Source organism: Scyliorhinus torazame, chromosome 1, assembly GCF_047496885.1.
Source record: "Scyliorhinus torazame isolate Kashiwa2021f chromosome 1, sScyTor2.1, whole genome shotgun sequence".
Classification (NCBI taxonomy): Eukaryota; Metazoa; Chordata; class Chondrichthyes; order Carcharhiniformes; family Scyliorhinidae; genus Scyliorhinus; species Scyliorhinus torazame.
This window is the reverse complement of record NC_092707.1, coordinates 249,946,090-249,965,902: the sequence shown is the minus strand read 5'-3', so window position 1 is coordinate 249,965,902 and position 19,813 is coordinate 249,946,090. Positions and strand designations below refer to the sequence as shown.

The following is a 19,813-nucleotide window of genomic DNA, read 5'->3' as shown; positions in this document are numbered from 1 at the left end:
GGGCAATTTTGGACACGAAGGGCAATTTATCATGGCCAATCCACCTAACCTGCACATCTTTGGACTGTGGGAGGAAACCGGAGCACCCGGAGGAAACCCACGCACACACGGGGAGGATTTGCAGACTCCGCACAGACAGTGACCCAAGCCGGAATCGAACCTGGGACCCTGGAGCTGTGAAGCAATTGTGCTATCCACAATGCTACCGTGCTGCCCCTAATCTCAAGGTCAATTAGAATATCAAGGTTGTGAACAATATCACATCTTTTTCAGGATAGGATGGAAGCAGTGCCTAGACGATGGAGATTGTAGTGGGGACTCACACAATGGCATCCTTCTTCCTGGTATTTAGGTAGGGGAACTTTATACTCATCCAATCCTGGTGCCAGATAAACAGTATAGTGCCATGGAGCCATACTTTGAGTTTACTAACTGGAAACCACTTATTGAATTTATAAAAAAGACAAAAGTCACATGTCAATGACTTGAAATCGCAGTCAAAGATGAAAAAACATTTGAATGTATCTTCTACATTCCAAAGCCGTTGAAATGGAGATAACTGTCTGCAAGGTCTCCCCAAGGACAAATTTTTGAAAGAGTATTAATAGGGCCATCTCCTAGCCCATTAACAAAGCAGCCAGACAATCAGCTGGCTATTTAACAGGGTGGAGACAAACTATTAGACGGAATCACTTGGATGGGACTCTAGCTATGATGGAATTTGCCCAGACATACATTAATGTACGCCAGGCAATCTACTAACCTTGACTGTATTTGGGTCACTGGGCAGTTGGAGAGGGAGAGAGCCAGGTGACAAGCCAGCTAACCCGCTGTGTGCTTAAGCACCTGTTTTTCCTGCAGACCTGACCACAAACAAATGAGATGTTAACAAAACAAGACCCTGAGTGTGTTCGCTCTCTCTCTCTCTCTCTCTTTGCATCCAATTTACAAGTTTTGAACCACATCTGTTGATTTTGTCCCCCCCCCCCCCCCCCCCCCCCCCATGTGCCATAGGTCAAGACGTGTTTATATAACTCAACCCCGCAGCATTGACTCCAGTAGAACAGATAAACCATCTGTTTGCATTCTTAAACCTCCTCAACGCCAAACCCGGAAGGACCATTAAGTTCAGTTTGAAGCCAGGCAAGCCATCAACCTTCAAGAGCCTTTTTATACACATTAACATTACTGGAATTTAAATTGCTTAATCTATCCTTTCACCCTGTGGTCTATTTGTGTGTATGTGTGTCTGTGTGTTTGTATATGCATGTGTCTGTGACTGTGCCAGTGTATGTGTCTGTGTGTGTGTGTGCCTGTGTGTGGGAGTATATATGTGTGTGTGTATGTGTCTGTGTGCCTGTGTGTGTGTGTATACAATTGTGTGCCTGTGTGTATGCGCGGGTGTGTGTGAATGTGTGTGTGTATAAGATTGTGTGTCTGTGTGTGTATGCGTGAGTGTGTGTGTGAATGTGTATGTGTGTGTGTGCGTGTATATGATTGTGTGTGTGTGTGTATGTGTCTGTGTGTGTGTATACAATTGTGTGCCTGTGTGTATGCGCGAGTGTGTGTGAATGTGTGTGTGTATATGATTGTGTGTCTGTGTGTGTATGCGTGAGTGTGTGTGTGAATGTGTCTGTGTCTGTTTGTGTTTCTGATTGTGTGTGTGTGTGTGCCTGTGTGTGTGTGTGTGTGTAAATATGTGTATATGTGTGTGAATGTGTCTGTGTGTTCCGGTGGCGACCATGGAGTGAATGTTGGCACATTTGGTCGCTCCCACTCGTGGCAGTTTTTTCGGACCTTTTACCCGGTTAACAGGTGGATGTGAGGCAGAGAAACAGTGCAGGAGAGTGAGGGGAAGAGATTGACCCTCTGGTGTGTGGAGCGGAGGGCCAGAACCAGTCGAAAAAGAGTGAATCAGTCGGTTGGAGTTGGTGCGGCGCCTGCGACGCACGTGGAGATGGCGGAGGGTCAGGGAGCGGCCCTGCCGGCTCAGTGGTCGACGGAGCAGCTGGTGAGCTTCTTGAACGAAAAGTTTATCCAGCAACGGAAGAAGAGTCTGGAGGACCAGGCCCGGGCAGTGGACTCGATTAGGGCGGTGGTCGACCGCGTGGAAACGATGCTGGAGGCTCAGGGTCAGGCTATCCAGTAGATGGAGGAGGTGGCGGGAGAGCACGAGGAGCAGTTTGCCTCGATGGCAGCGGAGATGGGGCTGATGTGCGATCAGTAGAAGCGGCTCCAGGAGAAGGTCGAGGACCTAGAGAACTGGTCACACAGGCAAAATATAAGGATCGTGGGCCTGCAGGAGGGGAGTGAAGGAGCCGATGCCGGCGCGTATGAGGGGAGGATGCTGGAGAAGCTGCTCGGAGAGGGTATTTTTGCACGGCCTTTGGAGCTGGATCAAGCGCACAGGGTGCTAATGATGAAACCCCAGGCAATGAGCCGCGGAGGGCAATGGTGGTGCGGTTGCACCGGTTCCTGGACAAGGAGCAAATAATGAGGTGAGCCAGGCAGACGAGGCGCTGCACCTGGGAAGGCAGTGAAATCCGAGTGAACCAGGACCTGGGTGCAGAGCTGGCTAAGAGGAGAGTGAGCTTTAACAAGGTCAAGGCAGCCCTCTACAAAAAGGGGGTGAAGTTTGGGCTACTGTACCCGGCACATCTGTGGGTGACCTACGAAGGCTGGGAATTGAACTTTGGTTCGGCGGAGGAGGTGGTAGAATTTGTTAAAGGCAATGGATTGGCAGGAGAAGGTGGACTTTGAACTTTGGTGGAGATACTGTGATGCTGCTGTTAACTTGTGTTTGGGGCCATCTCTTTCTTTTTCAGCTTCAGGATTGCTCTTTGTTCTTTGTTAATGGATGGGGAGGTTGGTCTCTTCGATTGGGCTCGGGGAGGGGTTGTTTCTGTTTGCACTAATGTTCAAGCGGGGGGGGGAATCAGTGGGAGATAGGTTCAAACAAGGAGGTGCAGGAAAGAAGGGAATGGATTTGGGAGTCAACAACACATTCAAGGATTTTGGAGGGGAAAGGGATGTTGGAGATAGGACAGTATTTTGCAAGGACATGTGTTTTTTTATTAGGAGGGAATGACAATGGCAAATTTAAAGGTCAGTAGCTGAGGAAAGGGAACAGATAATATACCAGAAAGAGTCACCATTGATTTGTAATGGGCAGATAATGCCTGATGAATAGGTTTACATTTTTTGAAGAGGTGACAGGGAAATGTTTACCAATGTGATTGATGTGAAAATCCAGAAGGCATGGGATAAAGTCCCTCATAAGAATCCGTTAGCTAAAGTTGAAGCCCATGGAATTGAAGGTAACTGATAGGAATAGATTAAGTGGCTGGGCAACCGGATTTCAATGTTAGAAAACATGAAGACATCTGCTTTGGATCGAGCAATGATGGAAGAGAGTACTTTCTAAATGGAAGAGAGTACTTTCTAAATGGAGAAAGCTAGAAACAGCGAAGGTTAAAAAAGATTTTGGGTCCAGGCAGACAAATCATTAAAATGTCAGGAATAAAAACAGAAAGTTCTGGATGTATCCAGCAGGTCTGGCCGTGTTTGTGGAGAGAAACAGGGTGACAGATGGGGTCAAAGACTTTACTTCAGTACTGAAGGCTGGCTTTTATATCTAGAGGATTGGAATACAATGGGGTGTAAGTCATGCTTCAGCTGTAACAAAGGCCTGGTCACACCTGGAGTACTGTGGGCAGTCCTGGGCACCACACTTAGAAAAATTTGTTGGCCTTGGAGGAAATGCTGTGTAGATTTATGAGGATGATTCCTGGACTCGGGTTAAAACGAAAGGAGAGATTAAACAAACTTGGATAACTGCAAAATGCTGCAGATGTTGGGAATCTGAAGTAAAAACAGAAAGTGGTGGAAAAGCTCAGCAGGTCTGGCAGCATCTGTGGAGAGAGAAAAACAGAGTTTTTTCCAGTAGTGGGTGGGTCGGCTCACCATTGGCCGACAGCGGGATCTTCCAGTCCCACTGATATCTATGGCGTTTAGAGTGGCTTGCTGGCTGAACCACCAGGGACTCCGTCATGAGGACGGTCACCATTGGTAGGACTGGAAGATCCCCCTAACAGTCTGATCCGGAATATTCTGCCCAGCGTTTTGAGCCCAGATGCTGCCAGATATGCTGAACTTTTCCAGCATTTTCTGTTTTTATACGAAACAAACTTGGATTGTATTCTACGGAATTTAGAATATTATGGGATGTTGTGATCTAGGTTTTCAAGATATTAAAGGGTAGTTTGGAAGAAACTATCGCCACTCCTTGGGGCGTCTAGGACTAGGATGTGGGGCGGGGCCCTGCACATGGGCCACCATTTTCAACCTCTGTCGACGCTGCTGCCGCCTTCTCCGGCCTCTGACCTCCTGGCCTGCCAGCAGCACCATGAGGGCAGCCTCCGCGAGGTCCAAGATATCATCCCCCTTGTGTAATAGCTGTAAGGAATTGGAGAGGGTGAGAGACTGACAGCCAGCGATGGCGCCCAGCCCCTCAGCACACCATTCCCCCATTACTATCCTGTAACCACCCCCCATCTCCTGCCATCCGACACACCCTGCCCAGGCAGCACCAGTCGTAGTGGGGGGCCCTGGTCACCAGACCCAAGGTCATGTACCCCAGACACCCGCACATAACGTTACCATGCGCTGGCCCCCTCCCCGGTGCGCACACATATGGACGATAAGGGAATAGTGTAAATGGGTTGAGAGTGGCTTCACAGGTCGGCGCAACATCGAGGGCCAAATGGCCTGTACTGCGCTGTAATGTTCTAGGTGTCATAGTCGATACATTGGAGCCAAATCTTTCAGGAGCGAAATTAGGAAACATTTTTTCATGCAAAGGGCTGTAGAAATTTGGAAATTCTAGTCCACAAATTGGAATTTATGCTGGATTAATTGTTAATTTTAAATCTGAGATTGATCATTTTTTTAATTAGCCCCTAGTGTTAAGGAGTTTTGGAAAAAGGTGAGTGTATGGAGCCATGATCTCACTGCATGGCAGAAGAGAGTCAGTTCAGTTGGCTGGACGGTTGGGTTGGTTTGTGATATGGAGCAAGGCCAACAGCGTGGGTTCAATTCCCGTACTGGCCCAGGTTATTCATAAAGGCCCGCCTTCTCAACCTTGCCCCCTGCCTGAGGCATGGTGACCCTCAGGTTAAATCAACCACCAATCAACTCTCCCTCAAAGGGGAGAGCAGCCATCTGGAACTTTGGCGACATTTACACTGCATGGTAGAACAAGCTGGAGTGGCTAAACAGCCTATTCCTAACCTTATTAGCCAGCACGGGCAGCCAGAAACATAGATCATAGAAACATAGGAAATAGATGTAGGAGTAGGCCATTCGGCCCCTCAAGCCTGCACCACCATTCAATATGATCATGGCTGATCATGCAAATTCAATATCCCACTCCCGCTTTCTCTCCATACCCTTTGATCCCTTTAGCCATAAGGGCCACGTCCAGCTCCCCCTTGAATATCTCCAGCGAACTGGCCCCAACAGCTTTCTGTGGTAGAGAATTCCACAAGTTTGCAACTCTCTGAGAGAAGTTCTTCCTCATCTCAGTCCTGAATGGCTTACCCCTTATTGTTAGGCTGTGACCCCTAGTTCTGGACGTCCCCAACATCGGGAACATTCTTCCCGCATCTAGCCTTTCCAATCCCATCAGGATTTTATATTTTTCTGTGCAGTCCCCCTCATTCTTCTAAACGCCAGTGAGTACAAGCCCAGTCCATTCAGTCTTTCATCATATGTCAGTCCTGCCATCCTGAGAATTAAACTGAAAGAGAAGTTGGATGGTTAGCAGTTTGATGGGAATAGAATCAAATGAGCAGGAGGTTTGCTTCATGGACAAGATGAACCACTTGGAAAAAGTTGGGTTGTACTTACCATTGCAGGAGAGATTAAGGTGGAATGTTGAAAATTGGGAATGTACAAGTAAATCATAGAATCACACAGCAAAGAATGGAGATCATTTGTCCTGTTATGTATGTGCCAGCTTTCTGAAAGAGTTAGCCAATTGGTTCCTTAGTGTGAGATCTGCTGGCCACGTTTCGTCCAAATAGCAGTGTGCTGTAGTCGGTAGATGCCGGGAGATCCCACTTCCAGGATTGACTTGGCTCGCCACGCTTCGCAAGATCTAGCGCAATCTCTTGAGACATTGCAATGTGAATCCCACCTATTGTGGGCAGAATCAATTTCTGGCAAATCTGCATATTAGAGTGAGACAGCTAGTCTGACTCTAATATGCATTCCCAAGATCTAACAAAGGTACGAGATCTAACTCCCTTGCCTTGGAGATCTCAGGCAAGCATCATTTAGTGCTGGTCCCCACAAATTGGGGTCTCCCAGGGGATCAGAGGCCATCAAGTGCTTGCCCTGTTAGCATCCTGGAATTGCTGGTGCCACCTGGCTGCCCTGGCACTGCTGAGGTGGCATTTTTCACACAAAATGGATTCGACCTGGGGGTGCCCTGTGCGAGTGCGGAGGAGCACCTTATAGGTGAGTTGGGGTTCAGGGGTCATATTGGGGGGTCGAGAGAGTGGGACGTCATTTAAAAATGGCAACCCCATCACTCCCTGCACTGAGGAGTTCCGGAGCTCCTGAGTGCAGAAAACGGAACTAAGTGCGGCCTCAGCCGCGCGTGCCCATCCGAGACCACGATTTACCTAAATGGCCGTTCGATAGCATGGTGCTTCACGGTGCTCCGAGTGCCGGGCAACACCCAGCTAATTGCACACGCAATGGGACCCTATTCCTATTCGTGTAGATCGCTCCCTTTAGTGTTTTCCTGTACCCTTGTCAATTTCTTCCTTTTCCAGTGCACACACCTTCCCTTTTGAAACTTACGCTTGAATCTGCTTCGACTACCATTTCAGGATGTGCATTCCAGTTCAGAACAACAAAATAATGACAGATTATATCCACCCAACGTGCATTTGTGACAAGGAACATGAATTCAACATTAATACCATAAACCCATAAAAAGGGTTGAAAATAAACTTCTATTTATTTTGGGCTCTTTACAGCCATCAGGCATCTCAATCCCTACTACAGCCATTGAAGTACATCCTTTTTGAAGCACTATTGCAATGTAAGAATGCATTCTTAATACATAAATAATTATAATGTTTTTCATGGAAAGGGTTATCAGAATGCCAAATAAATCACTGCGAAATGGTTATTGAAACCAAACCAATCGCAGAGTTTTAAACACCTGATAAGGAAAAACATTAAAGGGTGCTGGAAAGAGCTGGGAAATGCGATTAGAGAGTAGTTCTGATATGGAGGCAGCATTGATGCCAGTATGATTGATATCTTCTATGCTGAATGTCTGTGATACGATAAATCAGCACAAAGTTGGCAATCTCCTTCAAAGAGATAAAGATTGCTCACGTGAGGAATGAAATGATTCAGTCTTTCTCAGCTGGAGTGGATTAGAGGGGGTATTACTGGATGTGCTCTGTTTGGATTTGAAATTTAATGCTGACACTGTGTGAGGAAGATATTCCATTACCCAGCAGTGAGTCATCACACATCAGCACTCACAGAATTCCAGCATTAAAGCAAAATTAGAATTAAGTGCAGCCAGCATGACAAAATGCCCCCTCTCTTCATTGGGCGAGTTTCCCTCAGTTCTCAGTTAGACTGCAGGGCTGCTTCGTTCCTCCATCTCTTACCTAAAGGAGGGAGTCCAAAGGAGGGAGGCAGGAGTCAAGTCAGGAGGAAAATAGAAAGCAAATAAAAATGCTTGGTGGTGGGAGGGGTTGGAGGGTAGCTGAGAAAGAGAGAGTCGCTGATTAAAATTCAGCAGTAATCCGCTCCTTTCAGAGACACATGAATCAAAGGCGGAATTCTGTGGCTCCATTGGCCGTGGGCACAAATCCCGCAATGGCCGCAAGAGGCCAAACGGGGGAATTGCGCCATCGAGATTACCAATCGCAATGTTCCCGATGACGTGATCTGGTTCACGCCCCGGAAGGGTGAAAACCTGATTTGAATGGATTTGAATGTGGAATTAGCGAGCATATAATCGAATCTCGAGATCTGATTGAACCTTCCCGCCCACCAGCGTCATGTCACGTGGGTGCGAATCACTACTGCTTTTTAAAAATGGGAACCAGGCGCCATGACCTCCAAGGGGGAGGGAGGAGGTGAGAACCCCTCTCTATCTTGTACCAGGGTGCACAAAGGGACAGTATCTGCTGGACAGCTGTAGAGAGGGGCTGTTTCAAGGGTATTGGGGCGTGGGGTATGTCATGATATTCAGGTAAACATCATAGCACATACATACTGATGGACAGATCAACGGACCAATCAACACACACTCAACACCACAGTCAATCACAGGCAAGAGCATACACAGTACAAAACAGGGAACACGACACTTCCTGAAGATTCCAGCAGGAGACAGCTCAGGGCACAGAGCTCATAGCAAGCCACTCAGACATCCACCATGTGCTGAGTGCCACTCCAAGATAGTATTAGGAATAGGTCCACAGATTCTAGGGTTATGATCGAACCTCAGTAACCAGTTTACCACTGTAAATAAATGTTAGTAATAAAACTGAGTTGTACTATTCGCAACCGTGTTGGTTCGTCTGTGTAGCAGAGCACCCAACACATCATAGTACCAGGAGTAACTGTGGGACCTACTTACGGATCCTCCGGAATCTGCCATCCTGCGCCATGGACACCGTCAGCACACTGCAGCCGCTACAAGTCGCTGGAAACCGCGGCGTTAATTGGAAGCTGTTCAAACAGCGCTTCCAGCTCTTCCTGGAAGCCAACGAAAAGGAGAGCGCTTCGGACACCAGAAAGATCGCCATCCTCCTCTCCACGGCAGGTCAACACGCCATCCATGTCTACAACTCCCTGGTGTTCGCGGAAGGTGAGGACAAGACCAAGTACAAGACGGTCCTTCTCAAACTCGACCAACACTTCAACTTCGAGGTCAACGAGAGTTTCGAGAGGTATCTCTTCCAGCAGCGCCTGTAGGGTAAGGATGAGCCCTTTCAATCCTTCCTTACGCATCTACGTATCCTCGCGCAGTCCTGCGGTTATGACACCACCTCCGATTCCATGATTCGGGACCAGATCGTTTTTGGGGTAACCTCGGGCACCCTACGCCAGCAGCTCTTAAAAATAAAAGGCCTCACCCTAGCCTCCGCAATCGAAGCCTGTGTCCTGCATGAAAACGCGACTAGCCGCTACTCCCAATTTCAGGCGGCCGAATCGGCGCGGCAGGGGTCCTACGCAGCCGGATCGGCGAGGCAGGCGTCCTACGAGGCCAAACGGGTCCAGGCGATCGAGTTCCTCCCGGCCCGCGGCCCAGACGCGGGCGGCCATTTTGCGCGCTTTTCGAGGCCTCCCGCGTTTGTGCACGCCAAAAACAACGTCGACACAGAGGGACGTGATGCGCAGGTGCGCTCGACGCAAGACCGAACTACGCATGCGCGGTGGCGCAACGAACGCCATGACGTCACGACGTGCGGCAACTGCGGAGCCGCACATTTAAAGCGGCAATGTCCCGCAAGAAACCGACAATGCCTCCGCTGTGGGAAGATGGGCCACTACGCTGCCTGCTGTCGAGCAGCTCAACCTGCCAATGTTCCCCAATTCCGACAACCTCGCAGGGCCGTGCGGACCATTCAGCGTCCTCACTACGAGTCGTGCCCAGACGATATCCAGACCAGTGACACAGACGACCGGGACACCTTCCGTGTTGCAGTCATTGATGGGAACCGGATGTCTCCAGCCAGGACCCACCAGCCATTGCAAGTGAACACTGTCAATCTGGGTGATGAATGGTGTGCCACCAACCTCGTTGTTATGTCGCACCCGACATCGCCCCTTGTATATAGTTTAGCCCCATGTACATGCTGTAGATATTGCACACACACACATTCAGCTGCACTCAGTACACATCTCTATTTATAACCACATAGGCACATGTTCTTGGACAAAAGGGGGGATGTCATGATATTCAGGTAAACATCACAGCACATACATACTGATGAACAGATCAACGGACCAATCAACACACACACAACACCACAGCCAATCACAGGCAAGAGCATACACAGTACTTAACAGGGAACACGACACTTCCTGAAGATTCTAGCAGGAGACAGCTCAGGGCACAGAGCTCATAGCAAGTCACTCAGACATCCACCATGTGCTGAGTGCCACTCCAAGATAGTATTAGGAATAGGTCCACAGATTCTAGGGTTATGATCGACCCTCAGTAACCAGTTTACCACTGTAAATAAATTTTAGCAATAAAACTGAGTTGTACCATTCGCAACCGTGTTGGTTCGTCTGTGTAGCAGAGTACCCAACACATCAGGGTATTGCAGGTGAGAGGGGGTGGTTGGGGTCCTCCTGTTGGGGGTCGCAGCTGGTATGTGTTGTCATGAAGCCTTCAGTAGTTCTGTTTTAGAAAGTGTTCACAGCCCTGAATTAGATCCCTGCCCGTGTGGTCAGGAAGTGAAAATGAGCACCTAGTTTGCAGCTGTTAGTGGCATGGGGCTATGGAGGTCTGTTGATGCGGGGCTCATGAGGTGGGGGGGAAGGATGTGATTAGACTAAAGGAACCATCTAGGGGTGGTGTTGGGGGCAGGGTAAGTATTTAGAGATAATGCAGTGGCGGCATAGGAGTCTTAAGTGCAAAGAGATCTCGGGATGACAAAGCCTGCTATGAACTGTGCCGATTAGTGTTGCCTATCTCAGCTACAGAGAGCAATTGTGCCCGCCAACATACCTGACAGTCTTGCTCATCAAACTACTTGGCCATCATGAGTTAAAACTTATAAATGTTAGCTGCCCACATTCTCATAGTCAAGGAGAGCACAATCGAGGCCTTCCGTGCTTGGTGGTCACCGCAGCGTCTGAGGTGCCTTATTGACCCTTTTAATCACCTTTTGGTTTGATGTTTTTATGTTTCATTTGCTCTTTGTTTTTGTTCAGGACAATTCCCCTTTAAGAAGTGGCCCCTTTTAATTTGTCCCTCAATTTGTTTAATTTAGTTGAGTTAGTTGGAACTAAAAATGGTTCAAAGTCAAGCAGAGGGGTGAAAACTCATGTAGCAAGGATTAAAGGTTAGGTGCAGGGGGTCGAGAGGGAATGTATGTGCCTAACAGCCGGACTCAGCACCTGCCATAGAGGAAACAATAGCCCTCAATATATACACAGGCGTCCAGTTGACTGTGCCCATGAGGGCAATCATTGAAACAGCCTATCAGAACCCCCTGTTCATGTTAAAGGAGGGAACAACCAGATGGGAGAACACAGGTGACTCTGAAGAGGTGAGGGCTTTGACCAGGGCCGGTCTAGCAATGAAGTTGGAAGGGCAATGGACATGTGAGTGAGTGCTGGCCACCAGAGAAGGTAAAGGGATTTCAGCTTCCAGGAATACAAGGAATGTTGGGAGGGTCTGAAGGCAACCAGCTGGAGCACAAACTTGACTGTCTCTCTCGCTCCCTCTCTCTCACCCTCTCACCCTCGCAGACTTCCGAGAGATCTCGGGATGGAGCCAGTGGAGCTGGCAATTCTACTAATAACTGCGCTGGTGGAGCACTGAATCCAGTAGCTAGAAGAGGTTGCACCCAGGAAGAACCCAGTGCCAGAATTGTGAACTGTGAAGAGGATAGTGTAGAACTTCAGTTTGTGGAATGGGCAGATCAATGAAATGTAATGTTCAGAGGTGTGAAGTGATTCATTTTGGTAGAAAGAATGTGGAGAGACAAAATAAAACAAAGGGTAAAATTCTGCAGGAGGTGTCGAAGCAGAAGGACCTGAGTGTAAACATGCTTAAATCATTGAAAACAGGTTGAGATACTGGCTAATAAAGCATTAGGCATCCTAAACTTTATTAATACGAGAATAGAGTAGAACAGCAAGGAAGCTATGCTAAACTTGTATAAAACACTGGTTCGGCCTCAGCTGGAGTGTTGTCCAGTTCTCGGCACCGCACTTTAACAAAAATGCGAAGGCAATAGAGAGAGTGCAAGAAAGATCCAAGGGAATGGTTCTAGGGATGGGGAACTTCAGCTACGTAGATAGAACCTCGACTTCCTGACCCATAGACCACAACACCTCCTCCACAATAGTCCTCAATACCGGGGCCGCGCAAGACTGCATACTTAGCCCCCTACTATACATCCTATACACACAATATTGTGTGGCAAAATTTGGCTCCAACTCCATCTACAGGTTTGCTGATGACATGACCCCAGTGGGTCGGAACTCGATCAACGATGAGTCAGAATACAGGAGGGAGATGAAGAACCTAGTGGCGTGATTTAATGACAACCATCTCTCCCTCAACGTCAGCAAAACTAAGGAGCTGGTAATTGACGTGAGGAAGCAAAGTATCGTACACACCCCTGTCTGCATCAATGGTGTCGAAATTGAGATGGTTAACAGCTTCATAAAACCATAAGACATAGGAGCAGAATGAGACTGCTCGGCCCATCGAGTCTGCTCCGCCATTCAATCATGGCTGATATTTTTCTCATCCCCATTCTCCTGCCTTCTCCCTTTAACCCCCGATCCCCTTATTGATCAAAAACCTATCTATCTCTGTCTTAAAGACACTCAGTGATTTGGCCTCCACAGCCCTCCGCGGCAAATTGTTCCACAGATTCACCACCTTCTGACTGAAGAGATTCCTCCTCATCTCTGTTTTAAAGGTTCGTCCCTTTATTCTGAGATTCTGTCCACTGCTTCTAGTCTTTCCTACAAGTGGAACTATCCTCTCCACATCCACTCTATCCAGGCCTCGCAGTATCCTGTAAGTTTCAATGACCCCTCCCACCCAGTTTATTCTCTCTTCCAACCTCTTCCATCAGGCAGGAGATATAAAAGTCTGAGAACGGATTCAAAAACCGTGTCTTCCCTGCTGTTACAATACTCCGGAATGACTCTCTTCTTGACTGAACACATCTCTACTGAGTAGTACTACACTGTGTGTGCTTCACTCGATGCCTGTGTCTATGTATTTTATTGTGTATTTATGTTTGCCCTATGTTTTTTCATGCCTGGAACGATCTGTCTGGACTATTCGAAACTCCAACGAGTATCGACCCAGAGTCTTCAACCGTTCCTCATACGACAAGCTCTTCATTCCAGGGATCATTCTTGTGAACTTTCTCTGGACCCTTTCCAAGGTCAGCACATCCTTCCTTATAGGGGGCCCAAAATTGCTCACAATACTCCAAATGCCTTATACAGCATCAGAAGTACATCCCTGCTCTTGTATTCTAACCCACTCGACATGAATGCTAACATTGCATTTGCCTTCCTAACTGCCGACTGAACCTGCACGTTAACCTTAAGAGAATCGTGAACAAGGACTCCCAAGTCCCTTTGTGCTTCTGATTTCCTGAGCATTTCCCCATTTAGGAAATAGTCCATGCCTCCATTTCTTCTTCCAAAATGCATAACATCACACTTTTCCACATTATATTTCATTTGCCACTTCATTGCCCACTCTCCTAGCCTGTCCAATTCCTTCTGCAGCCCCCTTGCTTCCTCAATACTACCTGTCCCTCTACAGATCTTTGTATCATCTGCAAACTTAGCAACAGTGCCTTCAGATCCTTCTTCCAGATCATTAATGTACATTGTGAAAAATTGTGGTCCCAGCACAGACCCCTGAGGCACAACACTAGTCATTGGCTGCCATCCTGAAAAAGACCCCTTTATCCACACCCTCTGACTTCTGCCAGTCAGCCAATCCTCTATCCATGCCAGGATCTTACCCTGAACACCATGGGCTCTTAACTTATTTAACAGTCTCCTATGCGGCATCCTATCAAAGGCCTTCTGGAAATCTAAATCAATCATGTCCACTGGTTCTCCTTTGTCTAACTTCCTTGTTACCTCCTCAAGATTTGTCAGACATGACCTCTCTTTGACAAAGCCTTGCTGACTCAGTCCTATTTTATCATGCACTTCCAAGTACTCTGCGATCTTATCTTTAATAATGGACTCTAAAATCTTACCGATGACCGAAAGCTACGTACTTAGCCCCCTACTATACTCATTATACACACATGACACACAGGCAAAATTTGGCTCCAACTCTAGCTACATGCTTGCTGATGACACGACCGTAGTGGGTCAGAACCCGAACAACGATGAGTCAGAGTACAGGAGGGAGATGGAGAACCTAGTGGCGTGGTGTAATGACAACATCTCTCCCTCAATGCCAGCAAAACTAAGGAGCTGGTCATTGACTTGAGGAAGCAAAGTATTGTAGACATCCCTGTCTGCATTAATGGTGCCGAGGTAGAGATGGTTAACAGCTTCAAATTCCTAGGTGTGCACATCACCAACAATCTGTCCTGGTCCACCCACGTCGACGCTACGACCAAGAAAGAACAATAACACCTATACTTCCGCAAGAAACTGAGGATATTCGGCATGTCCATTTTGATTCTTACCAATTTTTACAGATGTACCACAGAAGCATCCCATCTGGCTGCATCACAGCCTGGTATTGCAACTGCTCTGCCCAAGACCGTAAGAATCTACAGAGAGTTGTGAACACAGCCCAGTCCATCACACAAACTCACCTCCCATGCATTGACTCTGTCTACACGTCCCGCTGCCTTGGGAAAACGGACAGCATAATTAAAGACTCCTCCCACCCAGTTTATTCTCTCTTCCAACCTCTTCCATCAGGCAGGAGATATAAAAGTCTGAGAATGGATTAAAAAACCGTGTCTTCCCTGCTGTTACAATACTCCGGAATGACTCTCTTCTTGACTGAACACATCTCTACTGAGTAGTACTACACTGTGTGTGCTTCACTCGATGCCTGTGTCTATGTATTTTATTGTGTATTTATGTTTGCCCTATGTTTTTTCATGCCTGGAACAATCTGTATGGACTATAGGCAGAACAATACTTTTCACTGTACCTCGGTACACGTGACAATAAATCAAATCCCCCCTCCCCCCAGTGATTCTCTTTATAATTGTGTCAATAATATGTCAATCATTGATGTCTACTGAGAAGGCAAAAAGGGTCTCCATAATATGGAACCTCTAACAATGGGGGACTATCAGCTGATAAAGGGCAAGTAAAGTTTGAGCCTCACAGAGCCTGGCAATGACCATCTCCAACAAGAGAGAATCTAACCTGCCTCATAAATGAAGGCGGGGGCCAAAGATACCAGTGCCACTTGGGATGCCACAACACAGGCAAGCAATTAAAGAGCCTTTCAAATTTAGGAAGGATTCTCCAGTTGGCCTCCAGTCTCCTGACCTGATGGGGGCCAGCTTGATTACCTGGAGGTAGGCACCCAGAGGCAGGTCAGGGTGCCAGTGAAGACCACCCTGTCGAGGGGCTCCCACCACAAGCATCCCTGCCATGTCAAAGTGGTTGCTTTCTGTGTTTTTTAATTCATGTTTTAAAAAGTGGCTGTGAGAACACCTTTTTGTTGAAGCCCCCTCCCTGTTACTCACTTTGTGCTCCAAGAAGGTGAAGCGCCACCCAGTTACTTACTGATGGTTACGGTTGGTGGAGGTCAATCATCTCAGTTCCAGGAGAGCACTCTGCAGGAGTTCCTCAGGGTAATGTCCTAGGCCCCAACCATCTTCAGCTGTTTCATCAATGATCTTCCCTCCATCATAAGGTCAGAAGTGGGGTGTACGCTGGATTGGATTGGACTTGTTTATTGTCACGTGTACCACGGTAGGATGTTGTTCAGAATAATTTGTGACTCCTCAAATACTGAATCAGTCTGTATCTATATGCAGCAGGACCTGGACAGGCGTGGACTAATAAGTGGCAAATAATAGTTGTGCCACATAAGGGCCAGGTGATGACCATCTCTGACAAGAAAGAGTCTAACCGTCTCCCCTTGACATTCAATTGCATTTCCACCATTGAGTCCCATCGTCAACATCCATGGGGTCACAATTATAGAAACATAACTGGACAACAGTTCAAGAACTGTTCGCACCCCATCCACCACCTTAAACGTTCACACACCCCCACCACCGACTCACAGTAGCAGCCACGTGTACCATCGACAAGTTGCACTGCAGCAATTCACCAAGGCTCCTTCGACAGCACCTTCCAAACTCAAAGACTCTACCACCTAGAAGGTGAAGGGCAGCAGATGCATGGGAATACTATAGTGTGCAAATTCTACTCCAAGCCACACCCATCCTGACTTGGAACTATATTACCATTCCTTCACTGTCGCTGGGTAGAAAGCCTGGAATACCCATTCCGAACAGAACTGTGTTCCTACACCACATGAACTGCAGCAGTTCAACAAGGCAGCTCACCACCAGCTTCTCAAGTGCAATTACGATGGGTACTTGTGTGGAGTGAATGCTACTTGCCACTGAAGATGTTTTAGCCTCAGACACTACCCTGAGGAACTCCTGCAGTGATGTCCTGGAACTGAGATGATTGACCTCCAACAACCACAACCATTTTCCTTTGTGCCAGGTATGATTCCAACCTGAGGAGAATTTTCCCCCTGATTCCCATTGATCCCAGTTTTGTTTTGATTCTTGATGCTACACTCGGTCAAATGGTTCGATGCAAGGACAGTCACTTTCACCTCATCTCTTTTGTCCATGTTTGGACCAAAACTGCAATGAGGTCAGGAGCTGAGTGACTCTGGCAGAACCCAAACTGAGCTTCAGTGAACAGGTTGTTGCTGAGTAAGTACCGCTTGATAGCACTGTTGATGACTCCTTCCAGCACTTTACTGATGTTTGAGAGTAGACTGATAGGGCGATAATTGGCCTGGCTGGATTTGTCCTGCTTTGTGTACAAGACACAGCTGGGCAATTTTCCACATTGTCGGGTAGGTGCCAGTGTTGTAACTGTCCTGGAACAGCTTGGCTAGAGGTACAGCAAGTTCTGGAGCACAAGTCTTCCGTACTATTACATTTCATTTCATTTTCATTCATTTCATATTGTCAGGGCCCATATTCTTTGCCTTCAGATGTTTCTTAATATCACGAGGAGTAAATCAAATTGGCTGAAGACTGACATCTATGACAATGAGGGATGCTGTAATGGATCATCCACTCGGCACTTCTGGCTGAAGATTGTTGTGAATGCCTCAGCCTTGTCTTTTGCGCATATGTGCTGGACTGCCCCATCATTGAGGATGGGGATATTTGTGGAACCTCCTCCCCCAGTGAGCTGTTTAATTGTCTGGCAGGACTGCAGAGCTTAGATCTGAACTTTGGTTGTGGGATTGCTTAGCTCTATCACTTGCTGGTTATGCTGTTTGGCATGCATGTAGTCCTGTGTTGTAGCTTCACCAGGTTGACACCTCATTTTTAGTTATGCCTGACCCTGCTCCTAGCATGCTCTCCTTCACTCTTCATTGAACCAGGTTGCTCCCCTGGCTTAGTGGTAACGGTAGAGTGGGGGATTTGCCAGGCCATGAGGTTACAGATTGTGGTTGCATACAATTCTGGTGCTGCTGAGGGCCCACTGCGCCGCATCGATGTCCTGATATGAGTTGCTAGATCTGTTTGAAATCTATCCTACTTAGCACAGTGGTAGTGCCACACAACACAATTGAGGGTGTCCTCAATGTGAAGGTAGGGCTTTGTCTCCACAAAGATTGTGCGGTCATCACTTCTACCGATACTGTCATAGACAGATGCATCTGCAGCAAGCAGATTGGTGAGGATGAGGTCAAGTATGTTTTTCCCTCTTGTTGGTTGCCTCACCACCTGTCACAGACCCAGTCTAGCAGCTATGTCCTTTAAGACCCAGCCAGCTCGGTCAATAGTGTTGCTCCCAAGCCATTCTTGATGATGGGCATTGAAGACCCTCACCAAGAATACATTCTACACCCTTTCCACCTCAATGCTTCCTCCAAGTGGTGCACAACATGGAGGAGTACAGTTTCATCAACTGAGGGGGTGTTGGTGTATGGTAATCAGCAGCAGGTTACCTTGTCCATGTTTGACCTGACGCCAGGAGACTTCATGGGGTCCAGTGTCAATATGGAGAACTCCCAGGGCAACTCCCTCCCGACTGCACACCACTGTGTTGCCGGTGGGACAGGACATACCCAGGGATGATGTTGGTGATGCCTGGGACAGTTGTCTGTAAGGATGTGATTCAGTGTGCATGATTATGTCAGGCGGTTACTTGACTAGTCTATAGGCCAGCTCTCCCAACAACCCCCAGACGTTAGTACAGAGCACTTTGCAAGGCCCACGGGGCTGTGTTTGCCATTGTCCTTTCCACTGCCTCTCATTTTGTTCCTCATCGGCCTTCTAGGCAATGTGATACAACTGAATGGTTTGCTGGACCATTTAAGAGTCAACCACATTGCTGAGGGTCTGGAGTCACATGTAGGCCACATGTAAGGATGGCAGATTTCATCCCCATAAAGGGCATTAATGAACCAGTTGGGTGTTTACAACAATTGACAATGTTTCATGATCATCATTAGACTTTAAATTCCAGATTTTTAAAATTCAAATTCCACCATCTGCCGTGGTCCCCGGAGCATTACCCTGGGCCTCTGGATTACTGGTCCAGTGACAATACCACTACAACATCACCATCTCCTACTTCGACTGCAGCCTGGTCCTCCTCTAAAGCTGGAAGGCCTCAGATTGGCCCTCCAGCTTCAAAAGCCCATCCATCACTCTAAATTGGACAAGGAACCCCTGTCAACGTCAATTAAGGCCTCACCCATTATGGGATCCCATCATTTTCTGACTCAACAGTGAGAGTGTTTTCACTAAACCATCGCTGACGCTATTGAAGGCTCACAAAGACAAAGGGAATAAATTGGTCAGGACAGGAGCTAACAAGGAAAGGTTTTGCTTGTTTAAAATGCCCTGAATGCTAATGCTTTGTTTGGTATTCACCAACAGGTTCCACTGATTCAATGGGTCACATTTGTCTGCAGAAAAACAGAGCGAACAGAAATCATTTTCATATTTTTCACTGACAAAACCGGAGAATACTAATGGTCTCTAAAAGCCGCTGCAACAAATATTCAGTAATATGCCCACGTCTGTTTCATTCATCAATCACAATTCTCCTGCTAACACTGCAATCAAAATCTATTTTGAAAAGGAGGGCTAGCGGGGAGGATTCTGTTCAAACCACTTCTCTGATACCATTTTTTGAAGTTGTTCAACTGTATTGTGAAACATCAGAAATGTGTAAATCTCCTCACAAGCTCCTCTGAGAATCAGAGATGTACCTTGAACATGTGAAGTCAACCAGAATTTGCGTTTCCAACCCATTTTTGACAGATTGTAAGCACATAGCTGGGAAAGATACTTCTCTTTGTGGTGAATGTCACTCAGATCTCCTCCCCAAGTTTGGATTGGGTGACTTGGACTTTGCAATTCAGCCGTGGCTGAGTGGCCGCCCTCATTTCTGAGTCAGAAGATCGCAGGTTCAATGCCCACGCTCCAGAGATTTAAGCGTGTATTCCATGTTGCACTGTTAGAGATGCTGCCTTTCAAATAATAAAATGTTAAACCAAAGCCCTATTTTCGCCCTCAGCTAGGCATGAAAGATCCCTTTGTATTGTTTCAAAGGAGAGCCAGGAAGCTGTATTCTGGCCCGTGAGGTTGTGAAGGGTCAATTCTTATCATTGTGAGTAACACCACATTGATAGCTGCATTTCAAGTGAAAAGTATTTTGCCACCTGCTGGAGTTAGAGATTACAGCACCAAGGCCAATAAAGTTTATGCAGTTTGTAGGAGTTCAGCCATTCCCTTGCGATTTCAACAAATGTTTACAGGATTTTCCTGAATTGGCTACTCCCAATGCA

The 19,813-nt window shown here is 47.3% G+C and overlaps 1 long non-coding RNA gene across 1 annotated transcript in view; it reads left to right on the top strand.

The window, feature by feature from the left end:
* LOC140410170 (uncharacterized) overlaps nt 1–19,541 on the top strand; it is a 125,352-nt gene extending 105,811 nt beyond the window's left edge. Inside the window, exon 2 of the long non-coding RNA XR_011940637.1 lies at nt 18,900–19,541. This is a non-coding gene — a long non-coding RNA (uncharacterized lncRNA). The remainder of the gene's footprint in view (nt 1–18,899) is intronic.
* Nucleotides 19,542–19,813: the final 272 nt, after the last annotated feature.